We start from the raw sequence: 14,727 nt of genomic DNA on the forward strand, positions 1-14,727 counted from the left end.
TTCTATGTTAGTTAATCTATCTAGGACTTGCATAGCTATTTGACAAAATGGGGTGAAGGTGCTTGCTGGAAATTACATCTGAAGTTTGTTCCAGCATATTGCACCCAGAAAGTATCCTCAACAGCACTGGGGTCTATTAAAAGTGTTACTCTTCACCAATAAACAACTCCATTAGTAGTTTCACACACACACAAAAAAAAATCTTATTTAGGAACTGTTGCTGCCTAATTAATATAAAAGACCGGCCTTTTCTTCTTAAAATGGATTGCCACCCAAAATAGGGCTCAAATGAGCCATAGCATTGAGTTACCACCTTGCTAGGGCCCTACCTCAGGCCAACCCGATTCTAACAATGAGCCAGTGGGAAGGCTGGAAGTCAGAATGAATCTCCTCTCAACCCCAGCCTCCATGCCTGGTCACCCTGCCTTCATCGGAGAGTTCATTTATCACTCTGAGACATGATAGTATGTACAAAAGATGTCCTCAGTTATAAGTTATATGCTTCACTAGAAATCACATTTCCAGGCCACACTAGGTTGATGGAAAAAGAACTAACTCACTAGAAAACCATGTATGGCTAAGAAGTTAAATACCTAAAAAGCCATATGTCTTTTAACAGTCTGACATCAGCAGACATAAACAAGGGTCTTGTGGTGAATTACTGGACTTTGATGATTTTGAGAAGTCTAACTCTGCAATTCTGAGTGACAGGAAGCACCACCTGAAATGACAATATTCTTTTTAAGGTGGAAAATAATTTGGCAAAGATTTAGGGCAACCTATAAATGATTTGTAATCTATCTGGGAATAAAACTAATAAAAGGCTAAAATTAGTTCCTTATGATTTTCACAGGCTCACAACTGAAGAGCCATCCAATAATTCACCAGGAGGGAGTGGTGATTTGCTTTTATTTCTATGCAGGACCATATATGCCTTTTCAATGAAGAGACAGCTTGACATGTGACTTTGAGGCTCACTGTCTGTTAAGTATGTCATTTGTGTTATTTTGGCAAGAGTTGTTCGATTGTCTTATTAAATCTAAATAGTTCCACAGTAGAAATAAAGACAACACACAAGCACACAGACGCACAAACAAATAATGTCTGCATCGTTTCTTAAGTGAACCATAAACTTTCATCTTTCAACTGTTGGGCACTTATGCAATCAATCTAATCAATATAGACAGTCAACACAAATAAGTCAGACATAACTGATTTTGTATGAATTAATAAGTACGTAATGAGCCTTTACTGCTTGTTAGCACGAGTTCTGCAGATAACGGACTTCGTTCTCCATTTTCCTCTTGTGTCCAGAAGCAGCTCAAAGCAGTAGCCAAGAGAAAAAGGTATGGCAAGTATGGCTTGGTTGGCAACCATTTATTTTGGAGACCATTAAGGAAATAATTTGGGCTGTGGTATTTTCCACATTACAGTTCTGCAGCTCTGGCATGCAAGTCCCCTCTAGTATATAAGTCTCTGATATTTAAAACCTTGGAATCAGTTGTTCCAGGTTCTGGAATCTTTGAGTGTTCATTTGTCAGTCTTTTCTTCCTTGAGGCATGAATGTTTCTTACATGCAATCACTCTTTCAGACATGAGCAAGTGGTTGCAGTATTAGAAAAAATTCATGAGATCAAAACTGCCTGGAAATATGCTCAAGAGTCTGATCTTGTTCCAGAAACTAATGCTTTGTTGAAATTCAATACCACATATTTTACCAGTATATATTTAATGTACAGCAGTGGAAAGGATTTGAAATAGCAAGTTTTAATGCTAATCCGTAAGGTGCTATTTCCAGACACTGCTTACAGGATCTTTTTAATACCACCTTAAATTCCCATGGCCATAAACACCGCCAACAATGGCAGTAACATCCCTGAGAGCACCTTTGAATCTGCAAAGCACTTCTGTATGGGTATAAAAGCTCTGTGGGAAAGAGGACAAGACTCATTATTTCCAATCTGCAGAAGAGAGAATGGAGCCCATGAAGGGTAAAATAACTGGTTTACGGGTAGCAAGAGCAGAAATAGAATTAGAATCCAGGCCCCTAGCGTAAGCCAATTCAGCATGCTTTGGGACATTAGAAGACCAGATTTAATCAAAAATATAAAAGTAGAACAGCAACAATAATCCTGTTGACATTTTTATCATAACCGGGAAAGACTAAAATAGAACCTGGGTAACATTTGGAAGTAGCAATTGGGAGGATGTAAGGTTCATTTGGAAATATGAGCTGAGATTTTCTATCTAAAAAAAGAACTGAGACTCATCTATGGACCTGTTGGTCCTCTCAATTTCCATTAGCTGAAAGGGCGCCAGCTACCTGAGGTTACCAATAAGCATCTCTCAGCAAGACGGATGATGCCAATGTCTTCATTGAAGAATGTCTTTAGCTTTTGTGATCCCAGTCCCTAAGCTGTGTGTAGTTTTTTAAGACTGACCAAACACTGCTCACCACACTATTGGATTGTGTTTCCACCGCAGTCCTCCAATGGGCTAGAGCAGAAGTCATCTCCCCAATTTGCTTCAGAGGAGTGTACCTTACAAAAACACCTCATCACTCATCTGTGCATGCAAGAGTTAGTGCATCCTGGGTGGTGGGATTAGAATTTGGGATTGTTAAGATCCTGTTTGAAACTAATCTTTCTATACCAAGCTTTATCTTATTAATCACTATTTCAGAGTCAGAGTCCAGTCAGCAGGCAGCAGAAAGAGTTTAGTATAAACCTTTTTAACTAGATAAACAATGAAGACATCAGCTTCATCCGTCTCACTGAGAGATGTTGATAGATAACCTCAGGTAGCTGGTATCTTTGCAGCTAATGGAGACTGAGAAAACCAACAGGTCCATAGGTGAGTTTTAGTTCATTTTTCAGACAGAAAATCTCTACTTATATTTCCAAATTGTCTCCATGATACTCTTCATCTACCTAGATAACTGAAAAGCCAGAAGGAGATCACTAAAGTATCACAGAGATAGGAGTTGCAGGGGCTGGGAGAAATGAAGACTAGAATTATTAGATTATTAAATTCCTAGAAACTCGAAGAGGAGCCCTGCAGAAGAAACACAGACCCCTGAGGAAAAGGCTTACCAAGGTGCTTTTATCCCTGAGGGGCAGATGAGAAGAGCTCTGCAAGTGTTGCAAAACCAGGGTTATTTTCACAGGAACTAGAAGCATCCAGGAAGAAGCAGTCTCCTTTTTTCTCCTCCAGCCTCAAAGCCCCCATTTAGTGTCTCCTATAACAGAGCATAATCAGAAACCATCTAGCTAAACAGAAATATGATTTGCACAGTCCTAGCCTGGCAACACTCAGGAGAGTGTAAAGGGTAAGGCCTGGAGCTAAGAGACAATATCAAGAAATGGGCACCGTCAACAATTTTGGGTACTCAGCATCTGTGTGTATCCTTCTATTATTTGAACTTTTGTACAGTGATAAAAACAACTTTGTGTTTCAGCGTAACAAGATGCAACTACTCTTCCTACAAATAAAGACATTCTCATACTCTTCCCTAAATGAGGAGATACAAGTTCAGAGAGTCTTTGTATCCATCTGGTAACTACATCAGTTACTCCTCAAATTCAGCCAAGGTCCTTTCTGGATCTACTTTTAACCTAAGGACTAACTTGTAAAGTTTACCTCCAACAAAACGTGTATAAAAAAGTAAAAGAAAGAAGGGAGAAGATGATAACAGAATAACAGATAAGACATACAAAACAAGCAAAGAGAAGGCATGCATATTTCCTGTGACCCTAAGTGGACATGAGGCCATAATGGAATTTGGAATTCTTTATTTCACTATTCTTTCCAAGTTTCCTTTGCCTGTAACTGGGACCTGAGCCAGCTGGGATTATTTCCATGGTAGGATTATCTGAACCTTCTTGAAGGTTCTAAATCCTCAGTGGTCCAGCCTCTTTATGGTTACTCCAGTTGTTCATTAACTCTGCATACTGGCTATGAAAGTACTAAAAGGCACTCCTAGAGAACCTCCTAGGTTCCAGGTATATTATTTGTCCCCACTGTGAGTAACAATTCAGCTTCCCTTGCTAATCAGTGTCAGTCACACTGGCTGCTAGAGTAAACCCTTTCTAGATTTGCCGGTACAGTGGCGTGAGTAGCCCAAACTGGTCAGATGGCAATCTCTCATCTTCTAATGGAACACCTGTTGCAGTCCATTGATAAAGCATTTATCCAAAACCAAATGGAAAGCAAATAATAATAGTAATAATAATGAATGGGTTACTAGTGAGAGAAACCACTCCAAGATCCATGTCTTCTGGCCATAGGAGAGACAGTTCCAATGAGTTTCTGATCCCAAGCACATAGAAACTCTTCTATTCAGGATGTTGTCTCCTAACTGACAAGGTAAGTCTAATTTTAGAGCAAGATAATAGAATTGCATCCCTTCAATGGCCCCATGGAACAAAATGTTTGTATGAAGGATATCACTTCCTGTATTTTGTTAAACTGGTCCCAGAAAAAAATCCTCTCCTAAGTTTACATTGTTAAAGTAAAGGTAGTTCCACTAGAGACAAAATATGGATGATCACTTTGTACTGTAAAAGAAACGATAATCAAAGCCAATCTAAAAAGGCTACATATTGTATGATTCCAAAGCTATGTCATCTGGAAAAGGCAAAACTGAAAATAGTAAAAAGATCACTGGCTGCCAGAAATTAGAGACAGAGAAGAATGAATAAGCCAAGCACAGAGGAATTTTTGGTCAGTGAAATATGTTGCACGATACTATAACAGTGGATACATGTCATTATATGTGTGTTAAAAGCCTTAGAATGTAAAACACCAACACTAATGTAAACTATGGACTTTGGGTGACAATAAGGTGTTAATGTAGGTTCATCCATTGTGACAAATGTACCAATGTGATTCAGGCTGTCAATAGCAGATGAGGCTGTGAGTGTGTAGTGGCAAGGGGTATATGAAAAATCTCTCTACTTCCCACACAGTTTTGCTGTATAAATGTTTTTAAAAAACTGCTCTAAAAATAGTCTTTTTTAAATAAAAGAAATTAATCTGATTAAAGAAAAATTAATAATTATGCAAAAAGGAGACAACTTTGGATGTGCTATTCATTTTGAAGAAAGGGTAGAAAAGTGAAGTCAGGTGGTAAAAGAGTAATATGGCAATAGCCCTGAAGATCTTTGGATGGCTGCTTCACTCTGCCATTTTCCCCTTTAGGTCACACCCTGGAACACACTACTCACCTCCATCACTCCCCTTAGTGACCTGTAGGCCCTGCAGCTGAGATAGCCCCTTGGATCAATGCCATCCTCGTTCTGTGACTGCATTTTCAGGAAGCCCTAATGAAGAGAGAGCATTCCCCAAAGCCGATAGAGGTTGGCATTATTTGCATGTGTGATTTAGATGTTTTGAAGGTTAATTTTTTGTATTTAGATATTTTTTCTCTAGTATTTATTTAATCGTCAGTCCAAATGCTAGTCCCTATAAATATGTAGAGAGAGAGAGCAAGTCCTGGGAACAAGACATTCAGAGAAAAGTACAAGGTATTATCAGAGAGGGGAAAGTGAGTGAGATGGAGAGGGTATGTCAAAGGCTCTGCTCCCTCTGGGCTTCAGGGAAGATGATCTGGATTCAGAATCTCCACTTCCATCCAATACTGCCTGCCAGAGCCCAGAGGCTCCTCCCAGAGCCTCCACATCACCCACAACCTTCCTTCTTACAGAAAGCCAGTGGCTACGAAGTCTTTACCCCTATAAGATGGTACAAAGCCAGGTAGCCAGTGGCTTACAGAGAGGCACCCTGGACAGGTGTGAAAGGACCATGCCTACATTTGAGAAAAACACCAAAGGGCTGACATAAGAAGGATCCTCCCAGCCCTACATTAAATCACTACTGCGAAATTTCTGGCTCACTCACTTTCTTATCTCACACTCTATTGCCAGGTTGTTACCATAACTTTTTGTAATGCCTAGGAAACAGTAGATTCTGACTAAATTTTTGCTGAAAGGTGGATAAATGGGTGGATGAGTCACTGTAATATGTCTCCCTGCATGCAATCTCTTTTCTGTCTAATTCATCCTTTGCAATATCAAGTAAATTATCTTCATGTATCATGTCGTATTTCAGCCAGCAACACACTCTACCCCATAAATAAAGACTTTCAAAAGCCCCCTTATTTCCAGACTATTAAATTAAATTCCTTAGCACAGAACTAAAATCTGACCCCTACACCACTTTCCATTACATCCCTCCACACTCCTTTACTCTCCTTAAGTTCCTGCCTTGCTAGTCACTAACTAAGTTACCTTGGGAAGTTACTTACCTTTATGGACCTCCATTTTCCAATGCTTCATACGTAGGGTTGAAAGTACTGGCCACACATGTCCTCCTGCCCTTCCCTATCCCCACCCACCTCTCACCACTAGCCCACTTTCTCGACTTTCATCATTTAGAAATAATGAGAACACATGGACACAGGGAAGGGGGTACTACACACTGGGGTCTATTGGGGGGAATAGAGGAGGGACAGCAGGGGGGGTGGTGAGCTGGGGAGGGACAGCCTGGGGAGAAATGCCAAATGTGGGTGAAGGGGAGGAAGGCAGCAAAACACACTGCCATGTGTGTACCTATGCAACTATCTTGCATGTTCTGCACATGTACCCCAAAACCTAAAATGCAATAAAAAAAAAGAAATAATCATTTTCTTTTGTGGGGCTCTCATACAGCATTTTGTGTATGTTGTAGCTGTGATTTATTCTGCCCTACTTTATTGTTATCAGTTGCTGTTTCTTCTCTCTTCTACCAGACAGTGAGATGTTTGAGGGTGGGGACTGGTTTTATTATAATGATTGCATCCTCCATAGCACTTGGCCTTGTGACTTAAACGTGGCAGCCTCCCTTTAATGACTCCTCCAATGGAGACTTAAGCAGTCTCTTAATGGAGGATGTGATTAGAGGGAAAGTGAGAAGGCAGCATGTTTTCTCCCCTTCCCCTGCCTGGAAATACTTTCACACTAAATTACGTTTTTTCTTTTTCTTTTCTTTTTTTTTTTTTTTTTTTTGAGACCGAGTTTCGCTCTTGTTACCCAGGCTGGCACGCAGTGGCGCTATCTCGGCTCACCGCAACCTCCGCCTCCTGGGTTCAGGCAATTTTCCTGCCTCAGCCTCCCAAGTAGCCGGGATTACAGGCACGCGCCACCATGCCCAGCTAATTTTTTGTATTTTTAGTAGAGACGGGGTTTCACCATGTTGACCGGGATGGTCTCGATTTCTTGACCTCGTGATCCACCTGCCTCGACCTCCCGAAGTGCTGGGATTACAGGCTTGAGCCACCGCGCCAAGCCCCTAAATTACTTTTTAGAAAAAATACACCCCCACAGAATCATTCCTGTAGCTTAAAACCTTGTCTTCTCAGAAATAAAATGGATATCCTTCTTGGAAACGACTGCCCTCTTCTAGGGGGTCATACTACTAAGTAAGAACACATGTATTTGATCTTTTCTGGAAAGCAGATTTTCACAGAAAAGTGGAGAGCCTGGTGCTACTAAGACATGAAACAGATTGAAAGACACAAAGATGGGAGGCTGGGAACACCAAGATAAACTCTAACCACTTCATAATCCTGCCCAAACCAATCCTGACTGCTGGTCCCCAAGTGCTTCCTAGGTGGTCCATAGATGGATTTCATGAGGAATCCATGTTTATGATGTGACTGTGTCTTTGTTTTTGTTTCTGGAATGAATTAATCATTTAGTTATAACAGTAAATGAGGATCAGACACCGCCTTCCAACAAATGCGGTTCCTTTTGTCTCATTGGTCCTTGAGAAAATGTTGGCACTATAGAATGTAAATAGGTGAAATGTGTCAATTACAAGGTCTTCTCCCCTGATAACATGATACAAAAGAAAGACAAGTGTGGTATGCCCGTTACTATTCGTCCTCCTAATTTTACAGTTTCTCTCTAAGCCATCAAATTAAAATTGTTGTCAATATTAGGTTATCAGTTCACTTGAGAATGTCATATTATTTCTGGCCTCCAAGTCATCTTCTGGACTATTCATTCCATCTAAAAGACTCCCCCCACCCCGCCCCCGCCATTTTTCCAGAAACATTTTCATTTCTCAAAGTTCAAGTGAAATACCATTTCTCCATGGAAGCCTTTTCTGATTCCTTCGTATAAGAGTAGACAGCTATCTATGATCTCTCACTTGTCTATTTTATAGCCAGTGCATTGAATTTGTACATTTATTGGTCTATCTTTGTTTTAGTTATTTATAGCTATATAACATACCATCTCAAAACTTATTAGCTTAAAACAATAGGACATTTTTCAAGTTTTTATAAATTTACGGCCAACCAGGTTCAGTGGGGCAGTTCTTCTGCTAAGTGTTGTAGTCACAGAGGTCATTCATGCAGCTGCATTCAGATGCTAAGAGCAAAATATCTATGATGACATCTCATTATCTAAGGCCTTTCACCACATGCTGATTAATCACTTGGTGGTCAAGCCTGGGCATCTTACAGCACAACAGCTGCACAAGAGGAAAAACGTGGGAGTTGCCAGTCTTCTTAAGGGCTAAGCCTAGAGTTTGGATAGCACCACTACCTTCACTTTTTATTGAACAAAGCAGGTCACAAAGTCATCCAAGATTGGGGCAAGGTAGTTAGACTGTGCCTCTTGGAGGAGGAGTAGCCAACTATTGATGAATATCTTTATTCTACCACCCTTCCCCACCACACAGTGAGCTCTCTCCAGGCTAGAGTACTACTGACATTTCTGGGAGAATACTGGAAGAAATCAAAGATCTTTGGACATAGTCATCTTTGAGAAATTAGGAAGACTGTTTAAAGATGTGTCCAAAGGAATTTCAAGTTAAAAGCAAGAAAAGCGGTCCCATAACCCACATTCTGAAGTTTCACAAAATTCTGGCTTCAAGAGGGCTCAAGAAGAACAATAGGAGAGGGAGTAGCCACCCGTGTCATCTGCTGTCTCTCCAGATGCCTAAGAAAACAAGGCCTCTTGTACCTGAACTGCTATGAAAACGTGCACTTCTGAAAGCTCCTTAGAGCTCAAAAATCTTCCATGTTCCACTCCACTCCAAAGGTCCAACCAACATGAGATTAACCTGACATCAGGACTCAGGCCACTTGATATATTTAAATAATTTTTCAGCAACAGTTTTATCTAATACAACATTACGAATGAACTAGTAGAGCCTAACCACTAGAATTTCAGATGTTAGTTCTGAATATGAAATTGTGTACTTCATTTGTTAAAGGCAAAGTTCATGCAATGGAAGGAAAATAGAAAATTTAATCTAGTTAAATCATTTATCAGAACTCATATAGTCAGGTGCATGGCATAATAAGGAATTGATTCCTGATTGTAATTTTGGGGGAATTTTTGCTGGAGTTAAATTTGACAACATAAATAGCAAAAATGTTGAAATTTTTGCATATTCTTTGACCTAGAAGTTCTCCTAAGAATTAGTCCTGGAGGAAATAGTCATAAGTAGTCACAAGGATATAATTACAAGATGTTTGCTGTAGCATTATTTGTAACAGTGAAAATAGTGGTAACAAGCTGTATTCAAGCAATATAACCTTATAAATTACCGCACCCCTGTAAGATGGGATTGTAGGTAGCCATCAAAATTATACTGTAGAAAGTAATTTAGTATGAAAAAGTAATTTATGATATAGTATATAAAAGGCAAAACGTGAACAGTTACTGAGTATCAGTATATATGTATGATAATCTGGAAAGCTCTAAGTGATCAGCAGTGATTATCTCTGGGTAGTAGAATTTTATTATTTCTAATTATTTACATTCTACATAAGGAACATATACCTGTAACACATGTAAAATTGTGCACTTAAAGTTTTTTTTTAATTGTACATCACCCATTGTGGACTGTTTGGAAGCTGTTAAAATAGAGCAGTTTAACTCAATAAAGTTGGGTGACTAGATCATGGAAACTGTTATTTACTAAGCTATTTCTTGAAATCAAAAAGTTCTTTGTTTAATGAAAAGCCATTGAAATATGCAATATGTCAGATGCACCATACTACACAACAAATTGTGTTTTCTTATTGATATGTGACACCCTGAATCTGAAATGTCTCTGAGTTTTAGGACTAAGAAATGGAACTGTAGTTATAGACTGTAAATTCCACAAAACTAGAGATTTCACTGGTTCCATTAAATAAATATGCTTTGAACGGATGCATGATGAGATCACATGAATAATTAATCTCCTAAAAGATAGTCCTTAAGATAGCTTCCTAGATGACCTGAGGTCATATCATTATGTCCTCTGCTGTGGCTGCCACAAACAGCCCACATCCCAAGAACTTCTGAGGAAAGGTTTGGATAGATAGCTTTATACACATACAGAAAGAGAGTTGGAAAACGTCTCAGTATCTACTAAGATCATGAGGAAGCTGAAACCAAGGAGAGTTAAGAGAAAAATACCAAGGACAGAATATTGAGGAATAAAGATCTGAATGAGCTTCACTGTCTTCTCTGCACACATGTCCATCCCATTTTCAGATGTGGGATTTCACAGCCTCTCACAACAGACAGAACTTCATCCTAGATTCAAAAGAGCACAAAACCAAAACTCAAGAGATCCCTGCCTGGCCAGACAAAGATGCTGCCTTGAGCCTGAGATCTAGACATCACATATTTATCCAATTATCTCATATTTGACTTTCATTCTTAGTGTCTTAGTCCCTACTCTATGTTATTTTTAGACAATGTGTTCTTGCTTTCTTTGACTAGAGCTCTCAGTTTTGGACTCCTGAATCCTATCTATCTGGAACCACCTGCTTCCCTGTACCTCTGCTGTTTGCCTATTGCCAACTCCCAATTACTCCCAACTACCTATCCAAATTCCCTCTTACTGGGGAATTGCCAAACTTGACCAGACTGTTTGTGTTGGCAGTTTCTTCACAGTGGATGTCCTTGAGCTGTCCACCTTCCATTGACCAAGCCTAGGGTCTGACAGGTAAAGGAAACGTTTCCACAGTAACCCCCACTCTGTGCTTCCCTCTTTTGAAACATGAGTCATTTAACTCCTGTTATATGTATGGAATTGGAAAAATTCTAGGTTGGTTATTTACTGGCTCAGTCTTGAGTCATTCTTGATACTTTAATTTCGGATTAACTAGATTCATGACTTTTTTTTCCCCTTCTCTGAAGTTCTTTTCCTTACAGGGGAAAAGAAACCCAGGTCTTCTTAGGCCCAGGTCTCCAACACTTGCTGGGTGTTTGGGCAGTCCTCTTCTGAAACCTCAGTCTGTTCTTCTCTCTGGGATCTTCTTTTTTTATTTTTATTTATTTATTTATTTATTTTTGAGACAGAGTCTTGCTCTGTTGCCCAGACTAGAGTGCAATGGCATGGACTCAGCTTACCGTAAACTCCACCTCCTGAATTCAAGCGATTCTCATACCTCAGCCTCCCGAGTAGCTGGGATTACAGGCATGCACCACCACGTCCAGCTAATTTTTGTATTTTTAGTGGAGATAAGTTTTTGCCATGTTGGCTAGGCTGGTCTCAAACTCCTAGTCTTGAGCAATCCACCCATCTCGGCCTCCCAAAGTGCTGGGATTACAGGCATGAGCCACCACACTCAGCCCAGATCTTCTTAATCCTACATAGACCTCAAGTTTCAAATCTTAGACTTATTTTTAGACATTTGCTGAAAGTATTTGTGATGCTTTCTAATTGTGTTCACTGTGACTGCCTTCAGGATGAAAGCACTCCATTTTGGTTGAATCCATTAGATGTATATTCTAAATATCTGTCCTTACAATATCTTTTTGCCTTTTTTCTCTCTGTAAATTTTTCAGTTACCATGGCCTGGGCTTCCAAATGATTTCCCTTGCTCCCATCTACGAACAGACCAAAAAAAGTTTTTTCACTAATAAAATAGCTGTATGTTTCCAGTGGATGTTCAGGAACAAGACTGATGATAAATTCTTGACTTTCCTCCTAATGCATTAAAACTCTTCTTCCTTCAAGTCTGCCTTTTTACTTCTAGACAATTCTCTGGATATACTGTTTTTCCTCCTTCTCCTTTTTCTTCACATTAAAATTTTGAACAAAACCAACTCACTGGTCCACAGGTTGAGCTACAGCACTGGTTAATGACTACCCCCTCATGTCCACCAGTGTACCCAGCAGTGCAGCTGTCTTGACTCTTTCGTGTCAACACATCAATCAATCAATCAGTCTTCCTTCAGAGAACATTAACAAAGTAACTATATTTAGAGCTTTTGGGTTCAGTGTTGTTCAGATTTTTAAATAAATTATATTTATTGGACATCCAATAGTAGCCCAAACACACAGGAACTAATCTGAAATATCACAGTGTCTAATTTCATCATTTGAAATATCACAAGAACTCCAAATAATCTGCTTTGCTAATAATCTGCATTAAGGCTGATGGTATTCAATATGTAGAGTAGAAAGTTCTTACCCAAATGGTTTAGAGCTGCCAATGAGGGTACAATAGAAACAATGTACAGTTTTCAAAGCCACAAATCAAAGAACTCACTTGCTGTTTTAGAGAATAGCTAATATACTATTTTATTTCATCTGTCTTGAGTTTTCTAGATGAATTAGACCCTAAGAAAAAGGATAGTGGGCAGCTGGTAGACATCACACACACACACACACACACACACACACACACACACACGCACGCACACACTTTTTCTATTGAGTTATAGAAATTTTTGTGCCCAGATTAGCAAAGAAATTATTCCATAGTACTTTATGCTTCTCTGTCTTATCTCGATTATCAATTACAATTCAACTGGAGGACTTTGTTTTTGAGAAAAATATATATTTGCCCCTATAAGTAAAAACTCCATGGTTAGTGCTGAATTGAACATGGCAGCATTTAGGGCTTACATTATACCATCAGATTCTCTTGTCCTCCATCTCTGGGCTTAGCTTTCAACCATTTTGATAAAGCCAATATAGAGGTAAGATGGCAACAGAAGCTCTAGCCCCACCTCTTCTCAGGCTAAAGACCCAATGGAAAAGCTCAAACAAAAGTCCCAAAACTGAATCATATTTATCCTAATAGGTATGACTTTGGTTATGTGCTTGTAACAAATCCATCCTCCTAGCCAGTGGGATGGAATGTGCTGACTGCTTTGGGCCATGTATGCACATGCTTTCAAGCCTGAAGTCTGGTGGCTATCATTTTTTTAAAATGAGTTAATAATTGTTGGCAAGGTTATGGAGAAGAAGGAACTCTTGTACCCCTTTGGTGGGAATGCAATTGGTGCAGCCATTATGGAAAACAGTATAGAGTTTCCTCAAAAAACTAAAAATAAAACTGCCATATGATGGGTAGATACTTGAAGGAAAGGAAATCAGTAGCTTGAAGAGATATTTTCATTCCCATTTGCACTCTCATTAAGACCTTATTCGTAACAGCAATAACATGGAAACTAAATGCCTATTGATGAATGAATGACTAAAGAAACGGTGGTACACATACAATGAAATATTATTCAGCCAAAAAAAAGAAGAAAATTCTGCCATTTGCAACAACATGGATGAGCTTAGAGGACATTGTGTTAAGGGAAATAAGCTGGAAATAGAAAGACAAATACTCTATGATCTCATTTGTATGTGGAATCTAAAAAAGTCAAACTCATAGAAACAGAGTAAGTAAAACAGAGGCTGAGAGGTGAGAGAAATGGGGAGATGTTGATCCAGGGTTACACATTTTCAGCTGTAAGATGAAAAAGTTCTAGAGATCTAATATAATATCCAGCATGGGTGATGATGGATGTGCTAATTATTTTGACCGTGGCAATCATTATATACAATGTGTGCATTTATCAAATCATCACATTGTACAACTTGGATATATATGAGCTTTACTTGTCAGTTAAATTTTTTAAAATGTAAAAATAGATATATGGATAAAAAAGACTGAAATTCAGAGGGGCATCTGCTTCCCTGGAAATAAATGGTCAGAATAAAGTTGATGATTTTCTAGAGGAAAATTCAGGTAGGTGCCAGATAGAACATAAATAGCATCTCATTGATAGGCAAGACCTTGCCCTCAGAGAGTTCATGCTCTAGAAGGGAAAGAGACAATGAGCAAAATGCTTAAATAAGATAAATGTTTGTGCTCTAAATAAACAAATCATATGATGAGAGACCAACGGGTACAATAAATTAGACAAGATGGTTAGAAAAAGCCTATCCTACCCCAGGTGGTAAATTCTCCATATAAGATTTTATTGAGGCAAGTGAGGCTTTGATTTATGTAATTCTTCAGTAAATACAAATTATTTCTTTTCAGGTTATTTAACTCAAGTGTTTCTTAAGCATTGTTCAGTTTATTGGAGATAATTTACACAGATTTTCAACAGATGCTGGCAAATCTAAATATTTGTTCAGTTCTTAAGGTTGTTTGCTGAGGGCAATATTTTGTATTTTTAGATAATTGCATTTGTTTGTATGTGACCTGGGTTTGTTGCAACTAATTGCCTGGTGATCTCATATTAGTCTGCAATCAAGACAATGAGAACCCTTTTGTTGTCTTTTCCACTTTAATTCTTTCCTTCATTTGATAATTACCATTGTCTAAAGAATTACAAAAGGGACCACACTAAGAAAAGATACACATGGGGATTTTTTTTTTCAAAAACTAATTTGGACTACTAATTTATCCCATTAAATAAGTGCTCCCCTGGAGCTGGGGCTCATTTT

This window comes from Callithrix jacchus, chromosome 6, assembly GCF_049354715.1.
Source record: "Callithrix jacchus isolate 240 chromosome 6, calJac240_pri, whole genome shotgun sequence".
NCBI lineage: Eukaryota > Metazoa > Chordata > Mammalia > Primates > Cebidae > Callithrix > Callithrix jacchus.